This window comes from Gavia stellata, chromosome 4, assembly GCF_030936135.1.
Source record: "Gavia stellata isolate bGavSte3 chromosome 4, bGavSte3.hap2, whole genome shotgun sequence".
In the NCBI taxonomy this organism is placed as follows: domain Eukaryota; kingdom Metazoa; phylum Chordata; class Aves; order Gaviiformes; family Gaviidae; genus Gavia; species Gavia stellata.
The window spans coordinates 59,207,073-59,224,282 of NC_082597.1; the positions used below are offsets into that span (position 1 = coordinate 59,207,073).

Genomic DNA, 17,210 nt, shown 5'->3' on the forward strand with positions numbered 1-17,210 from the left:
TTGCTTGTTCAGGCTGCACAGGGCTTAACAATCACCATCTGCGCTGCTTCTCAGACTAAGCATGCAAGCACGTATGGAAATCTATACACAAGCACCACGTTCCCCAACACACCACATCAGCAAAGCCCCTCTGTCCTAATCCTTCAGATTCCTGTGTGCTTGTGTGCTGGTTCTTCATTTGAGAGGATGATATGTATTAGTTCTCACATTGTGCTTAAATGAAGTGTGGCCATGAAACCAAGTTTTGCTGAGGTCTAACCAAGCGAGAAGACAGACTGTGCAAGGACATGGCACCTGGAGAGTACTGGTAAGTAGTGGAGTGTTAAATTTCATGAAAGTGTGCTGGCAGAATCAAGGAAGCCACCTGGAACTACATTAAATGAGAAGAGAAATCCCAATCAGCTTCTTTTATCCAACAGGCTAATACATGAGCATTTATGAACATGAAAGAGTCACAACAATGCAGCCTTCCTGACGAGCACATAAATCCCTCCCTCCCCAGTGATTGTAGGCACAACAAGCCCATCCCCAAGTCCTGTGACTTCTATAAAATCCTTATCCAAATGTCAGTAAAGGTGACCTTGTGGCTTTTTAAAGCAGTACTTTATAGTCACTTGGCTGCGCTGTACCGAAGTCCTTTCCCAGTTTGGCTTTCATCCCTTGTAAATGTACAAACAGAATAGGCTGCCTCCATCTTACACCCCAGCCCTTTAGAAGCCACTTGTGTTAAGCTATGGCAGAGGCAGCTCTCGGGCTCTGTTGGGCAAGGCACGGCCTGGCACAGGGCATGCCAGTGTGGCTAGCAGCTCAATGGACAAGGCAATGTGTATCCGGGAGGAAGCGGGTATTGGAGTCTTGGTCCCTCCCACCATGTCCCAAGAAAAGTACCTCATACTGAGAGAAACAGCAGTTCAGCTGGCCGAATGGGTTATGCCCATGCAAATGCAAATATTGCAAGGTCAGTGGGGACAGCCTAGATGTGAGGCTATTCCACTTTATTTAAGGCACTGGCTCATATACATGTCATGGGGCTGTAGGGCTGGTTTACTGGATTTGCCCAGAGCTGGTGAAAGGAGGCTGCTGCTGGTATGGCTACCCTGCAATCCAGCAGTAGACATGATCCCAAAACAGTTTTCCAGTTAACTACCTCAGGTATTAAAAATGAGTGCAACACAGATGATACCTTTGTGTAGGAATTTGTGAATTTACCCAGGTTGTAGAGCTGAGAAGGGGGCTGTAGCTATTATCCAAGACGGCTACTTTAAAGCTAACACTGGCATGTATATCTCGGCTGCAGCCTTAAGTCTGGATTAGAGCTTGAAGAAAATTATGCCCATTTCTCCTCTGCAAGGAAAGCTTGGTATGAATGCAGCTGCTGGGTGCCTGATCTTATTTTAGGTTGCCCTTAAAGCAGGTTCAAATGTTCCAGTGACATAATAGCATTGAGTGGAAGACCTTGTGGTTATTAGCACTTAATTCTCTATGTCTCCATGCTTAACTTGTGGCTCTCCTGTTGTGTCCTAGTGTATATAAGTAATGGTGCTTTTATTCACTGAAGTTTTTCTATCATCTTCTGTCCTCCCCCAACATGTCTATCTGTTTCCTTCTTCAAGTTAAATTCCAGCATCCAAACTCTCAAAGGGGTGGAAAATTCCTGGTGCTTATACACTCACTAAGACCTGGGATTGCTCTGCCCAGGGCTTGCATGACAGCAGGCTTGTCCTCTTGGCTCTTGGTGAGCTTTTGGGTTATCTGGAGAGTTAGCTGATACGGTGTCAAAGTGGGTCTGTATTTTTTCACTCACCTCTCAGCTGGATGAATAGTCTGGTGCCCTTTGAGGTATGTAGTATGTCATGGATTAACTGTGAGTTGGTTGGGGAGAAAGGAGAAAAAAAACAACAGAGCTTTGCCTAAACCAGCCATACTGTGTCCCTGCAGAGTCTGTGTGAGAGGCAGTGCTGAGCAAAGGGTTTGTACCAGATATGCTCAGACAAGCTGTACAGAGATGGAGGAAAAGCAGGCAGGGCCTGCCATGTGCCACACTTGCAGTTACCCCGCTCTGAGGGCAGATGGATCTGTGGGGTTGGTAAGGAAGAATGAAAAACGAAATGCAGGTGGGAAATGGAGGCACAACTGCCTCCCCGCAAAGGCTATTTACTGCTATCAGTGCCTTCTGAAGAGCAACAGCATCATTCTGACAATCACTCTGCTGTAACGCGATGGAGGGAGTTTCCTAACACAAGCTGGTAATCTGTGTGCCTTTGTATGGAAAGAAAGATGGACTTGGAGTTTTCTCATGGTGCATGGACTTGGAGTTTTCTCATGGTGCTAGCACTATGGATATGTTGCTTTCACAAAGCTGGCTCATAAATCATGAGAAAGAAACTCTTTGTGCGTTTTGTTTTGCCTTGGTAATAGCACATATTGTTAAACCAGCTAATCCCCCAGCTAATTTCAGCATGCCACATTTAAGCTGCTGTTCCTATGTCTTTTGCTGTGTTCCTTCTACAGCTGAAATGATCCCTCAGTGCATAAAGTCATCAATTTTTTTTTTCCAGTCAAAATCTTCTGTCCTGAAATGGAGTTCTTTGTAACAGTCACAAATTGCTAACTCATAACAACAAGAATGATCAGAAAATAATGTTTAACATATTTCCTACTATGGTTTTTCTAGTTCAGCTGTGCTGTAGCTTCCTTGTCTGTTTTAGATCAGAAACTTGTTGACTGTGAGTGTCATCTGGGACAAGCTCTCTTCTGATGTTCCATGGTAATTAAGAACTCTGTTTCATCCATTTTAAAACTCTCAGTCTATAAAATGCACTATCTGAAACAGCATCCTTCCTACAATATGCCTGATTTATTTTCTATACTGTTTTTACCCTAGACCTTAGTTAAGAGACCCATCTGTGCTTTCCATCTGCAGTGCTGTGCAATTCGCCCCATTTTACAGAGGGTAAACTGAGGCAGAGCCAGGCACCAGCACATCCATTGTTTCAAGTTTCAGTCATTCAGCTGTCCACTAGGCCAGGCTGCAGATTGCATGACAGAGGATAATTGTGAGCTTCTTGTGTAGGAAGACATGTGAAGTTGTGCCATTTGCCAGTAAGCAGTTCTTGCTTTGATGTGGTTGCATTTCAGCAGCTGTCAAAGGACACCCTGTATGTAGATGTTCAGTTGAAACAGTGGTGTGGTGTAAATACTCAGATAGACTACAGATGCTGCATACAAAGCAAAGCAGCGTAAAGACATTCGGGCTGTACTTGGAATGAAGTGCTCTAGAGATTAATGAACTATGGTATCACTTTTCTCACTTCCAAAGAAAAAGATGCTAGACTGAGATAATAAAGGATGTAAACATCTAAAACAGGTTACTGGCGGAAGTGAGGTCCCTAAATCCAAGTGTATGAACCTCAAATCCTCCTGCGTAATACTTTATATGCTTACATTTTCATCTGTAACCCCCCTCCTTGATTTCTAACATTCTGCCTCTGCTATGCCCTGATCTTCCACCAGCTTGGGTGGGTCTAAGCCAACCAGTGTTCATCTGCCGAAATTAATTCATAATCCTCAGAAGTGACCTTCCTCTGCCTAATCTGGCAGAAACCAGTCATACTTTGTCTACATCTGACCTCCAAAAAATGCAGTTCCAGCCGCTTTGATCCAACAGTGTGGTTACTGAACAAGGTTCATGTGCATGCCTGTTATCATGTAGATCACTCAGCTCATACTCCTCTGGTCTTTTAAAAATGAGCTGTGCCTTGCAGTCCAGTTTGGAAAGGACTTGCCTTCAGAAGACCAGGTTTGGGTGATAAATCCCTGCCTGACTTGGGTGCCTAATCCCTGCCTGACTTGGGTGCCTAGGCTCTAAAGGAGTAGGCTTTAAAAGAAGATAAAAAGCAGAGCTGGGTTTCATACTGTCTGTACTTAGATAGCCCTCCCCACTCAAGACATGGCTGTCTGAAAATTTTTTGAACCACCAAATCCTCTAGCGGTGTGCTGGAGTCCTAGGCAAGTAGCTCAGCCTTCATATTCTACTCCAGCAACCAGGGCTGTCTAAAAGCCTTCACACACCTTTGAGGCTGTTACTGTCTTGATCGGGACCACTCCTTCCCAAAGAGAGTCTCTTTGAAAAGTAAAATGGAGAGAGGAGGGAGAAAAGATTTCAGTGCCTAGCATTAACTAACATACTGCAAAGCACAAAGGATCTGTTAGGGAACAACAGGCTATGTGAGAGCCTGCTATATGGTGTTCAGAGAGTTTGGATTTTTTTTTCGTGTGAGCTATGCTTGCAACTTCCCCTCTGAACTCATTGACAGTAACATCTGGATCTACCCGCACTCACAATTCTCTATGGAAGAGAGTTAGTGCAACAGGAGAAAGAGGGTTTTCTTTCCTTATTGCTCTGTTTTGAGGATAGCTTGCAGCTGTGCCTGACTGGAAGGAATTTACAGATCTCATGTATGATGGTTGAGAAACATTTCGTCTCCTAACTTCATCACGTCTGTGTTCATACACATAGTAGCTCATAACTGAGAAGTCGTCAGTACCAATCTGTGGTGGGTTGACCCTGGCTGGATGCCAGGTGCCCACCAAAGCCTCTCTGTCACTTCCTTTCCTCAGCTGGACAGGGGAGAGAAAATATAATGAAAGGCTTGTGGGTCGAGATAAGGACAGGGAGATGCCTCACCATTACCGTCACGGGCAAAACCGACTCGACTTGGGGAAATTAGTTGAATTTATTGCCAATCAAACAAAATCAGAGTAAGATAATGAGAAATAAAACCAAATCTTAAAAACACCTTCCCCTCACCCCTCCCTTGTTCCTGGGCTCAACTTCACTCCCGATTTTCTCTACCTCCTCCTCCCGAGTGGCACAGGGCGACGGGGAATGGGCGTTGCAGTCAGTTCATCACACGTTGTTTCTGACGCTCCTTCCTCCTCACACTCTTCCCCTGCTCCAGCGTGGGGTCCCTCCCACGGGAGACAGTTCTCCACGAACTTCTCCAATGTGGGTCCTTCCCGCGGGCTGCAGTTCTTCACGAACTGCTCCAGCGTGGGTCCCTTCCACAGGGTGCAGTCCTTCAGGAACAGACTGCTCCAGCGTGGGTCTCCTGGGGGGTCACAAGTCCTGACAGCAAACCCATCCAGCGTAGGCTTCTCTTTCCACAGGTCCACAGGTCCTGCCAGGAGCCTGCTCCAGCACGGGCTTCCCATGGGGTCACAGCCTCTTTCAGGCATCCACCTGCTCCGCGTGGGGTCCTCCATGGGCTGCAGGTGGATATCTGCATATTCTCACTCCTCTCTTCTCTGGCTGCCGTTGCGCAGTTGGTTTTCCCCTTTCTTAAATATGTTATCCCAGAGACGCTACCACCGTTGCTGATTGGCTTGGCCTTGGCCAGCTCTGGGTCCCTTGGAGCTGGCTGGCATTGGCTCTATTGGACATAGGGAAAGCTTCTAGCAGCTTTTCACAGAAGCCATCCTTGTAGCTCCCCCTGCTACATAAAGCTTGCCTTGCAAACCCAATACACAATCCTTCTGGCAACATAAAGTGGGGAAAAAAAGATGGAAATGGAAGCAATGCTTTTTCTTTTCCACCTACAGTCAGGTTGGAGATGAACAAATCTCCTGTCTCTCAACCTCACAAGTAAGGGAGTTAATTGAATCTGTGAAGAAAAGTGTGTTAGAACCTCTCAACATTAGAAATAGACCAAAACAGACTAAGTAAGTGCTGCAGAGTACATCATCCTTTCAAGGACTGGTGTTGGTGAGATAAGAGATAATGCATACTTGAGAGTATATATTGAGAGAGAGAGAGAGAGAAGCTGCATCTCTTGTATCTTGAGGGCAGAGCATCTCAGAAATAAATTTAAGGAATAACCCTTCTTTGGGCATTTAATTTCAGTCCTGTTGGGAGTGCTTAGCTAACAATTAAGTCTGTGATGATAGAGTGTGTGGGAGGGTGTGTGTGTATGTATGTACAACACAAAGCCTATAGTTAGTACACAGAACTAAATGTTTTGTTCTGGAGCTCCAAAGGTACACAGCCTCTCAACACTCATTGATTTCAGTGGGTGTGAGGCCTTTCGAAGAGCTGGATTCATACAGCAAATTTTTTGCCACAGGCTTGGGACTACTCATTTCATTCTGCTCATGATGCAGTAGAAACTTGGAAACCAGCTCTGCACCCATTCATCAGCTGCCGAATGAGTCCCTTTTATTAGTGCCTTTTGTGGCAATAGTTATTTAAAGTGCTAAGCCTTCAAACTGCAATTCACTGCAGCAAATGTAGTAGTAGCAGATATCCATGGAAGTGAGTCAAAATGAATTGTCATGTTGCTGCTCAAAGGCTGGGCTCCATGCCAGTCAGCAACAGTTACCCAACTCCTGCCATGTGAAGATGGGCTTTGGTTCCTTCTTTAATAGTTTGGGATTTGGAAGGAGGCTAGGTTTCCTGGGGAAGTCGTGCTGCAATTTATATTCCCTGCTTCATATTTACTTTCTTTCATTTCTCCCCCTTAGAGGGCATTCAAGGAGGAGGAGACATCGCTGTTCTCGTGGCCTAGCTCTGCATCCTCAAAAATGTCATGGCTAAATCCATGTGTCATGACTGCCAGCCTCAGTCCTAAGTTAACAGCAGCAAACTCATTCTCAAATCAGCAGGTGATCTGTAAACATGAACTTTAAAGCTGCATGGGTGGGTAAGTGTTGGAGGAAACCAGAGGGGCTCAGCCAGATCCTTTCTTAGGAGAAACTGCTGAGATGTTTCCAGTTTTTTTTCATTACCAACAATGTTATTTAACACTCATCCTCTGCACTAGATTGAGTGGTGTCGGAGCTGGCCAAGTACAGGGTTTCTCTGCTTGGACAATAACCTGGTGAGGTACCATGGAGGGCTATTAAGAATTCTGGATAGTAAAAGTCTGGCTACAAATTCCTATGTAAACCAAGGCTCATATTCATCAGAGATTTTCCCTGTTAGGTTGTTCTCATTGGGGTGAGACTGGAGCAAATGGAGAAAAGAGCAAAAGTGGCACTAGGTAAGCACTCTGTGGAGGCAGAGTGGTGTCCTTGTGATGTGTCTTGACCATGCAACAAGTGGTGTCCCTCAAGGGTCCATACTGGGACCAATACTATTTAATACTATTTAATATTAATGGCATAGATAGTGGGTTTGAGTGCACCCTCAGCAAGTTTGTGGATGACACCAAGCTGAGTGGTACAGTTGTTACACTAGTGGGAAGGCGTAACATCCAGAGGGACCTTGAAGGCTTAAGAAGTGGGCCCATGTGAACCTCACAAAGTTCAACAAGGCCAAGTGCAAGATCCAGTACCTGGGTCAGGGCAATCCCCAATATCAGTACAGACTGGATGATGAACTGATTGAGAGCTGCACTGCAGAGAAGGGCTTGGGGATTCTGGTGGACGAAAAATTTTATATAAGTCAGCAATGTCCGCTTGCAGCCCAGAAAGCCTGGGCTGCATCAAAAGAAAAATGACCAGCAGGTCAAAGGAGGTGAGACCCCACCTGTAGTAGTGCATCCAGCTCTGGGGTCCCCAATAAAAGAAAGACATGGACTTGTTAGAGTCCAGAGGAGGGCCACGAAAACAATCAGAGGGCTGGAACAATTCTCCTGTGAAGAAAGGCGGAGCGAGTTGGGGTTGTTTAGCTTGGAGAAAAGAAGGCTCCAGCAAGACCTTATTGTGGCCTTTCAGTATATAAATGGATCTTATAAAAAAGATGGGACTTTTTGCCAGGCTTGTAGTGACAGGACAAGAAGCGGTGGTTTTAAACCGAAAGAGGGCAGATTGAGATTAGGTATAAGGAGGAAATTCTTTACTATGAGGGTAGTGAGACACTGGAACAGGTTTCCCAGAGAAGTTGTGGATGCCCCATCATTGGAAGTGTTCAAGATCAGGTTGGACAGGGTTTTGAACAACCTGATCTAGTGGAAGATGTCCCTGCACATGTCAAGGGGGTTGGATCTTTAAAGGTCCCTTCCAATCCAAACCATTCTATGATTCTATGCCTCCTCTCCCTACTGGCTTGTCATTCTGCTTTTCCACTCTGTGCATCTCATCAGTGCCTGAATGAATGAAATGATCTCACCCTCAAACAGGAAATAAGAAATAAAGTATTTAAGTACCATACACAGTACTATAAAGTACTGTAGCATCATGGCTGCAGTCTTATTCCTGTAGGCCATATACTGACATGGCAGTTATAAGAACAAATAAAATTTATGCTTGCTCAGAAGAAGTTCCCAAAAGGCACATTCACCTCATGAATGCACTTTACATTTAAAAAAGAAAAAAAAAAAGGGGCTGAGACTCAAGTTTTTAAGCTCCTACTTTATGCAAAACAATAGCAGGGGGTTTTTTGTTTGGAAGAGGTGTGGCCTACAGGAAAAATATTAACTACTTTTTCTCTCAGAGTAGATTCTGTATCTGGGTTTTGCTAGTCCAAAAGGACTTCTTCTGCATTTTACCAAGCTTTGTGAGGCTAATTCAGGAGACATGAGCTCCTGTCAGTATGACATAACCTGACTAAAGAGCCACCTACACTACTCAAGACAGTTTTTCCCTTACAGCCATGGTACCTATCATGCCTAGCTAGTTAGTGGTAGTGGTAGAGGGGATCATGCAGTCACAAACGAATGGTGAACATCATGAGGGGCTCAGAGGGGAAGGCTGAGATCACATGATACTAAGTTTTGCTCCACTCCTTGAGTTGCAGACAGTTGTATCTTAAGAAAATTCCTTTTTATGGAGTAATTAATGCAAACCCCCAGTACAGCCTAAACTAGTTGTCATGATTTCACTTGTTTGTTTGTTTGTTTTTCCTGAAGTATGTCTGAATAATTGGGATTTGGCCTGAATAATTGGGATTTGGCCTGTGGCAGAGACAGGAATGGGAAACATATTTGCCCACCCAGGCTGCAGAGAAAGATTACGAATGATGTACTAAACATTAGTCTAGTGGCAGTTTGAGTCATACCTGGTGCCACAGCACAGCTGACTCAGGCAGCAGTCCTCTGGGGAACTGAGCAAGAAAAAATAAAAATAATAAAAATAAATAAATAAATAAATAAATAAATAAAGGGCTTTAACTAGCAGTGACTAGTTCTAGTTCATCTTTCTCCTCTTTATTTCCTTGGGATGTTGTCACCCACATTACTGGAGGAGATACTGTTTAACCCAAGTACAAGGGACTTCTTCCTCCCAATCCCCCAGTAAATCCTAAAGTTCTTTTCAAACCAAGACAGCTATTAAGCTGGGACTCCTGGTTCAGACTCCTTCTCCCACTCAGATAACTGTTACTGCCCAATGTCCCAGGTGTGAGACAGCTGCTCACACAGCAACATCTAGCCAGATGTTGGACATCTGGTTAGACACTGGAATGAGAAATGGGTTGAGGGGACGGACATTTGCATCTTCAGGTTCAACCTTCTTCTTGACCACAGACATAGCAATGAACTATGTCAGTTCCACATTCAGATGACTGGCTTCATAATTTCATTATACAGCATCTTTCCTAGCCTTCCACAAGACATCAATTGTCTGAACAGGAAAGAAAAAAACATCCTTTCTCAACGAAGGGGTTTCGATCTGTTTGAGGAATTACCTTTATTATAATTGGTGGAAGGTTGACAGTGTGTTTGGACAAAGCACAAGACACCGAAGATGAATAGTCCCTGTTCCACAGAGACCTAGACAACCTTGCTGAGCAGGCTTGCTCTTGCCAGTGAGGGTTGCACCATGACCATTTCCCGATAAGGTAAAAGCAATCTGCTAGTAATGTTACAGGGGCTTCACTCCACACAAATGTGAAAAAAATGAGATGAGCTGGACTGTGATTCCTCAAGCCATCTGCCCACTCTCTGCTGGAGGTTCACCTTTGCACTGACCTAACTGTTACAGAAGACCATGTGCAGTTTTGTAGAGCAACTTCTAATGTTCCTCAAGAAAAGCTGCGTGTAAGCGTAGCCTGCCTGAAATGCAGTTGTTGAATCCTGCTGTTTCTCTTCTAGGTGTAACCTGCTCCACAAAAGGCCATTCACTTCAACAAAAGACAGACTTTGGCTCATTTGCTTCCAAATGCTACGTCCTGTTGCATAAGGTAATGTGTCATTATTTCATTACATGACCTCATACACTCAACACATCTTTAAACTGTACAGAAGCAACACCAGTCAGACACAAAATACACTCAAATGGATCTACCTGCTCTCCCCACAACTCCTTTGAATGGTCATGAAAGACAATGCACTGTATCTGTAGGGATAGGGACCACGACACAAAGGACTTCAAAGAGTGATTCAAGCAAGTAGAAAGTGTCAGGATAAGATGCAGCTTGGCTTGGTTACAGAGCAGCCAAGGAAGGGAGATGAAGATAGATTGCAACAAAACTGAATTCAGTTGCTGATAAAAAAAGTATGACACACTGAACATTAGCTCAATTATGAGCTCAACTCAAAGTTTATGGAGGGAAATTATTTAGCCGTGCTGTACTGAAGGACAGACAAGATGACCTCAGATGTTACAGAAGATCTCTACTACTTTCTAAAGAAAAAAGCAAACCTATTTTTCTAATTTAAGATCAGAAGAGCCACTATAGCACTTCCGGTGACTGTTGTTTGAGTTAACCCAAAGAGGACAGAGCACTGGATGCAGACAAAGCAGGAGGCATGGAACAGCTCCTTATGTTTTCAAAACATGTGCGTGACTACGGGATGTGACAATTTCAAGGTACAGGAAAAGAAACAAAGAGATGTGATATTCCAAAACATGAAGTTCATATCTAGCTATGCCACAGTGTGTATGCATGTCTGCGTATCACTACGCAACACACAAAGCACTTTGCCAGAGTGTATATGTGTGTTTGTGTATCACTATGCAGCACACAGAGCACAAGAGTTCCTATAAAGGATCTTACCAGGACTTGTGAAGGGCACATTTGCACTGATGTCATAAAGAACAGAAATAAATAGAAAGTTCAAAGGCTTCCTCTCTGGGGAATTCTGGAGTAAATGCTGCAATTCCCTTCATTCTTTCAGATTTTAAGGAAAATTTTTTATGTGAATTTGTGATGGGGAAAGAGAGGCAAAAGAAGGACAGATGCTTTCTCTAGTGGATACCACAACCGATGCCATGTCATATGGCAGCCTTTTCTTTGGCAGAAACAGTAGCACCACCTGCGAAACCTATTGGCAGGAGGAAACTTGCCTTCCCTAAAGAATTTGAAACAAACTTCTAAGGAGATCAGATGAAAGAAAAGTGTATGGAAGAGTTTATTTTCCATAGGTCTTTACCTCTCTCATGTTTATTTCAGAGTACACAAGAAATTCCTTTGCCAAATCTGGCTTGAATACATTATCACCTTTGAAGAAAAGAACCAGGAAAAAAATTCAAAGAAGATAACGGCATTCATAAGGTACACCAAAGATGCCAGGGCAAACACGAGTGCCTTGTGATGGGTGCTGAGTTATATGTACAATGTTGTGGTCAATGCTGTCACAACAGACTTCCCTCCACTCAGTAGATATGATGGGTTGGATTGCCAAATTTGCAGTCAAGCCAAACAGCATTAAACCACTCGCTAGGAAGAGAAATTTTCAAATGCAGGTGGCCTTAATCTCTCAGCCTTGACTCATTGCATTGAATCTAATGACTAAGAAGGTTAAGAACAATTCATTCAGCGATGAGGGTACTAGAACTTTTCTTCAGTTCTGCTGCTGCACTTAGGGACTTTGCTTAGAATAAAGCTTGAGAACTCATTTTCATCATCTTCTCTTCCTGAACTTTGGGATCCTCACTGTTTCTCTGAATGTTGTCTGAGCACTCTGAGTTGAGCACAGAGGACAATATCTGCCTGACCGCTGCTCTCCGGGACTTTTATTTTGCCTTCCCTCTTGCTTTGACCAGAATTTCCATGCTGGGCCATGGGAACCTTCCTGCAATGCTGCCAAGGCAAGCTGCCCGTAGACGCAGACCTCACCCCGATCTAATTTCCCAGTAGAGAATTTGCCCGCCTGGCACACATGGCAAAGGAGCAGCTACTCAGGCTTTCAGCTACCAGCACACCACCAGGCTTCGCAGCGGTTAAAGCGGCTTTCCTTGAAAAGCATGAGGTTTAACAAACCGACATTTGCTCATTTGAACCATTTTTGTCAGAAAATTCCTCCCTGGTCCACTGGGAAAGCCAGGCCACTGGGAGCTGCACGTCGTGCTTGGCCTCGGCGGGGAGAAACGCGGTCCTGGGGAGCAGAGCCAGCGGTGGGGCCACCCCAGGAGCCGCCGCGTTTGCACAGCTGTGCTCCCCGGGCTCGGGGCGGATGGGAGGAAGGCACCTCCGCGCCCCGAGTTACGTGCGGTCTTGAGGTGCTTTATTACAGGGGACCACTTTCAACCCAGCGTCACCGGGGTCACGACAACTTTTTTGCCGTTGCTAAAAAGAGGAAAAGTCCTTCACTAAGCCTTTCAACTCCCCCCACAAATAATCCAGTCCCTCAGTGCAGACATTTGCGTTTTGGTTGCACCCTGGGGGGAGGACGGCGTTGGAGCCTGGCCCCACCCGCCCGCCTCGCACCGAGGTGCACGGCCACCGGCCGGGGAGCGGGGGAAGGAGTGCGCGGGCCCCGCCTGGGGGCCGGGAGGGCGGCGGCCGGTCCCCCGCCTCGGTGGACTGTCACTGGCGGGGCAGGTGCCACACGGTGGCGCCCTGGCGCCTCGTGCCCCCACCCCAACCGCCCCGGCGAGACGCCATGGCGGCCGCGGGTACGAGGCGCGGCTGCTGCTGCAGTGTTTTGTGGGGTTTTTGTCCTCCTCTTTCTTTTTTAAGCCTCTCTCCCCCCACGCCCCCCCCCCTCCCCAGAGTCAGCCTGGGGAGCTATGCAGCGGACTCTGGGTGAGGGAGCTGTGGTGCGATCCCAGCTGCCAGCAGGAGGTGTGCGAGAGGAGCCCTCGGGGCGGGCCCCGGCCGGGAAGAGCGCTGCCCCGTCCCTCCGCTGCCCGCGCTTCCCCGCAGCCGCGGCGCGCCGCTGGAGCCCCTCTCCTGCATGCAACCCCCGCGGAGCAGCTCTGGCGAAACAGGAGCCCAGCAAGGATTTTAGGAGGCTGGTTGACTTCAGGGTAATGGTTTCCCACCAGTTTGCAGACTCCTAAATATTTCTGCAGTTACTGGAAAAGTGCTTTTCCCTTACCTCTCTCGCAGCAGTCGCAAGGTGGTCCCCTGGACGGCCGCGGGAGAGCACCCACAGTGAGGGCTGGCAGGCCCCCGATTGCACACTGATATCCAGAGCGGCTCAAATCCGTACTAAGCGCGGTGAAGGTGAACTGAATCTCCCCTCTCCTCCTTCCCATCCTCTGGTCCTTGCAGGTACCTCCGCGTGCGCCGCTGGCCTCCCCTGTGTTTGTGATTGCCCTGTACCAAAGGCCCATGCGTTGGGGGATGAAGAACAAAGAAGCATAAGAGGGTTGAAATCCTGGTGAAACCTGGTGCCAAAACAGCTGGACAACGCTAGTCCAGCACTGCTCTCTCCAGCCCGGCACTCCTGCAAAGCACACTTCTCTGGCAGGATTTTCAGTTTTCGCCAGAGGCCTGGGAAGGACGGGGACCCTCACCTCCACCCGACTCCAGCACTCACTGAAGAACGGTAATCCTGAGCCACTGAAGATAGACAAGCCCAGAAGAAAGATGCGGTGCCCAAACACCCCAAGCAACCAGACCTGCCCAGCATGCACCCGCTCCAAGCAGCTTTGCCTTCATCTCTCCATGTGCCCTGTTATCTTCAGTACCTCCAAGGAATGATTATGTGTGAGGGGTGCAGGGATCTCTGCTGGGAAGAAGGATCTGCTCTGTGAACTCTCAGCCTTTTTTCCTCATTAGAGGTCATTTTTTTGATGCCAGGACTGTTGGATATACTTTCTTAGGGGTGTAAATTAGATCATTGCACTAATCTCTTCTCATCTTAAAACTTTTCACCTCTCTTTGTCATGCTTAACAGCCCTGGAAAGCTTGCAGGGCCTGTTTTTGAGGTCTTCTGAGCCTCTGCAGCTTCCCTTAAAAACAGATCTTAGATCCATTGAATTACAATGGCATAAAAGGCTTTGGGGCAAAAGATGGAGTGGAAAATGTGATAGCTGTTCTGCTATTAAAAAAACCAAAAACAAATAGCAGAGACTGTTCTTTCTACATAGGGGGTTTGGTGTATAGGAGTTTACTAACTCTTAAAAATAAACCAATCCCAAACTGACTGACATGAAAAGTTAATTTAAAAAAAAAAAAAGCTTATAAACTATAGGAAACAAAATGATTTTTGGAAAAATATTTTCCCTTAATTGGACATCTATTTCTGGATGGAGTCATTTGTGTATGGAATCCAGCCATATGGTTTTTGTTTGACAGTGAAATGATCAGTTCGTCAAAGTGTGAATGTCACGTGGAGAACCCCATCTCACTGCCTTAAAAAGGACTCCTGCCCTAGCTGGGCTTTGTCAGCCGTTTCAGAGGGTGCAGAACCAAGCTGTGTTATAATCCCTAATTGTATGTAATCTGATAATGGCCTTTTAATGGTAGCAATGGCTTTGTGGGTTGTAGTTAGAGCCCCAAGGAGGGGGTGGGTTCCCATGTGCTAGGTGCTGCAAAGGGCTCGTATAGCATGGCATCTGTTGCTTTTTACAGGCCTTACAGGAAAGGCAAGGTGAGGTGGATCTCTCTATAGGCAGGACAGGCAGCTGCCTTGACCAGCAGTCTACTGGATAGACATAAGGCAGCCCTCTTCCTGCAGCTGACCTCACCTCCACCAGGACCCTTGAGGCTGGCTGGGGCTCCTGACAGCCTTTGGGGGGGGGGTGGGGGGGTGGTGTGATGACTAATGCAAGGAAGAGCAGCTACTGCCCCCAGTACTTTGGTGTCCTCCCCCCCCAAAGACTGCAGGAGCATCTACCCCAATCCTTAAGAGCTCTCTGCCAGCCCTCCACCTCCTTTTACATCCTCTCTCCTTAACTCTTCCCTTCCCACAGTAAAATTGACCTGTCCAGGTTCCTCATCCAGTAGATGTCAAAGCTTGTGAGACTCTGATGATATGTCTCATTTAAAAGCCCTATCCAGCAAGATTGCAAGTCTCCCCCATCCCCTTCCTCCACTGTGATCTCACTGCCACCAGTGGAAGTGGTGGGTGCTCAGCACTAGGCATATGCATTGTTGTTTGACTTCCAGGTATCTCTTGGGATGGGTATTTGAGCTTCCCTGTACCCTTTTGCAAGCATTCTTAAGCTTCACAGTGTCTATCTCAGCAATATTATATAGCCTAGTTTTGCAGAAGGTGGAACTGATACCATACAGTTGAGTCTCTGTCCCATCGCTGACAGGACTTTCCCTCCTCTTGCTCCAAAAGTCCTGACTGCAGGTGCACTGAATAACCACTAAGCAACACAGATATTTCTGCCATACCCCAGTCTGAGGCATAAGTTCTTGTTCTTCATCTTCAACCAGATGTCATTTGGGACCCTCTCAGCTCCCCTCCCAACTCCATAACATCCAAATGAACCCTTTCACAGGATGGTGACAACAGCTCCAGTTCCCAGGCATGCTCAGGCTTTGGAGAGATTCCAGTTCAGATCTTTGCAGCTCAGCACCATTTCTACCTACTGCATGTCACGTCTCCTTAGACCAACCTTTAGCAAAAGCCTTCTGCATTGAGCTTCTGAGATGTTGGCTGTCAATGTGCAGACATGAAAACCAGTCTCCCACCTCCCTCCCCTTCCTTCCCATACCTCTGTATCATACCGCAGAGTCTCTTGGGCTCCTGCCATGTGGAGCTAATCCCATAAAGACAATCTAGCCATCTCTGGCAGATGGGTATTGAACACCTGCCTTCACAGAGACCTCGCAAGTAGCATAATTTCCAAGTATATTCCCCCCTCCCTGACCCTGAACCATTTCGTTGCCAAGACATCACATAGTGCTCCTAAAATCAACCTACCTTCTCTCTTCCCCTCTAGTAAACTAGACCATTTCTTTTTTACAAGACATAAAAGCAGCCATGAGTCCTTCAAGGGAAAGATGTTTTCCTCTCCTCCCCCCTCCACCTACATGACATGAATCTTAGGCTGTATTTCACAGGTTTTATTTGAAGTAAGTTTCTTACTGCTGGCAGAATCTGCCTCCGCGCCCTCTCTGCTCATTCAGTGAGTGACACTAATCAGTGGTGTGGGAGGTAGGGACAATATCAAGCACCGAGGTGATCAAGAAGCCTCATCTCAAAATGTACATGTACCCCAATAGGTATGTGAGGGTGAAATAGGGTTGATCTATCAATCTCTTTGTATCGTTGCCCATCACCGGCTGCAGTTCTTCATTGAAATTAATGGTTTGCTGAGTGGAGAAGAATAAACAAGGCAAGTTGTCCCCCAAAAAGCCCTATTTGGTGTGGATTTTAGGGTTTTGGGGTTTTTTCCCCTGTTAAATGAGCAAATGCCTCCATATTAATCACAATATGTAATCGACATGAAAAATCAGGCCCTGCTGGGTAGGGAAAGATACTTTGAATTATCTCAGCAGGAGAGCTGGCACTAATTTACTGCTGTTGTGCTCCAAGTACTTCTGATGCAAAAGATGAATGGCGCTGAAAGTTTGTAACCTGACTTGCAACTACAGTTAGGCTTTTTGCATAGCATCAGCAGGGCAATGTAAATTGGCATGAGACCCTTGAAGCATGGTTAGAGTCATCAACCTCGTCCTGTATGACCTGCCCTCACTCCTCATTTTCGTTTCTTTTTGAGCAGTCGTCTCTCCTCCCCACCACATTTTTTTTGCCACTCCAGCGACCTAGATTTAGAAATGTACTGCTGTTTCTCCGCAGTACCTTCCAAAAGAGTGAGTTTCATGCCTGTTGTAGTTTATTTTCTTGAGTTTGCCAGTGGGCCATTTTGTAAGCAGAGCTAGAGCTGAAGGAAGCAGCCACAGCTCTGCTTATCGAAGAGATTTGAAGGATGATGCTGTTTCACACTATGAGCAAGTTACATCAGAGATATTTCCAAACCCTGTAACCTTTTCTACCCTGCTCCGTGCATGGTATTGTAGCCTACAGTTGTACTAAAAAATCAAATGTAGGATCTTTCTCTGCACTGAAACCAACTGGAATGGAAAGGTCTGCATTCACTCCGTTAAACCTCGTTACCCCCCAGAAGTGGGTGGCTGCCTGCAAACA

The 17,210-nt window shown here is 46.3% G+C and overlaps 1 long non-coding RNA gene across 3 annotated transcripts; it reads left to right on the plus strand.

Annotated features, from left to right (window-relative positions):
• Positions 1–1,969: 1,969 nt before the first annotated feature.
• LOC132316925 (uncharacterized) lies at positions 1,970–14,209 on the plus strand. 3 transcript variants are annotated; one of them, XR_009483961.1, is made up of 4 exons: positions 1,970–2,246; positions 10,029–10,117; positions 11,330–11,431; positions 13,376–14,209. It is a non-coding gene; the product is annotated as an uncharacterized LOC132316925 (long non-coding RNA). The 3 variants fall into 3 exon arrangements; XR_009483959.1 differs by lacking the exon at positions 11,330–11,431; XR_009483960.1 differs by lacking the exon at positions 13,376–14,209 and having other exon boundaries at positions 11,330–11,864.
• The last annotated feature ends 3,001 nt before the right edge of the window (positions 14,210–17,210 follow it).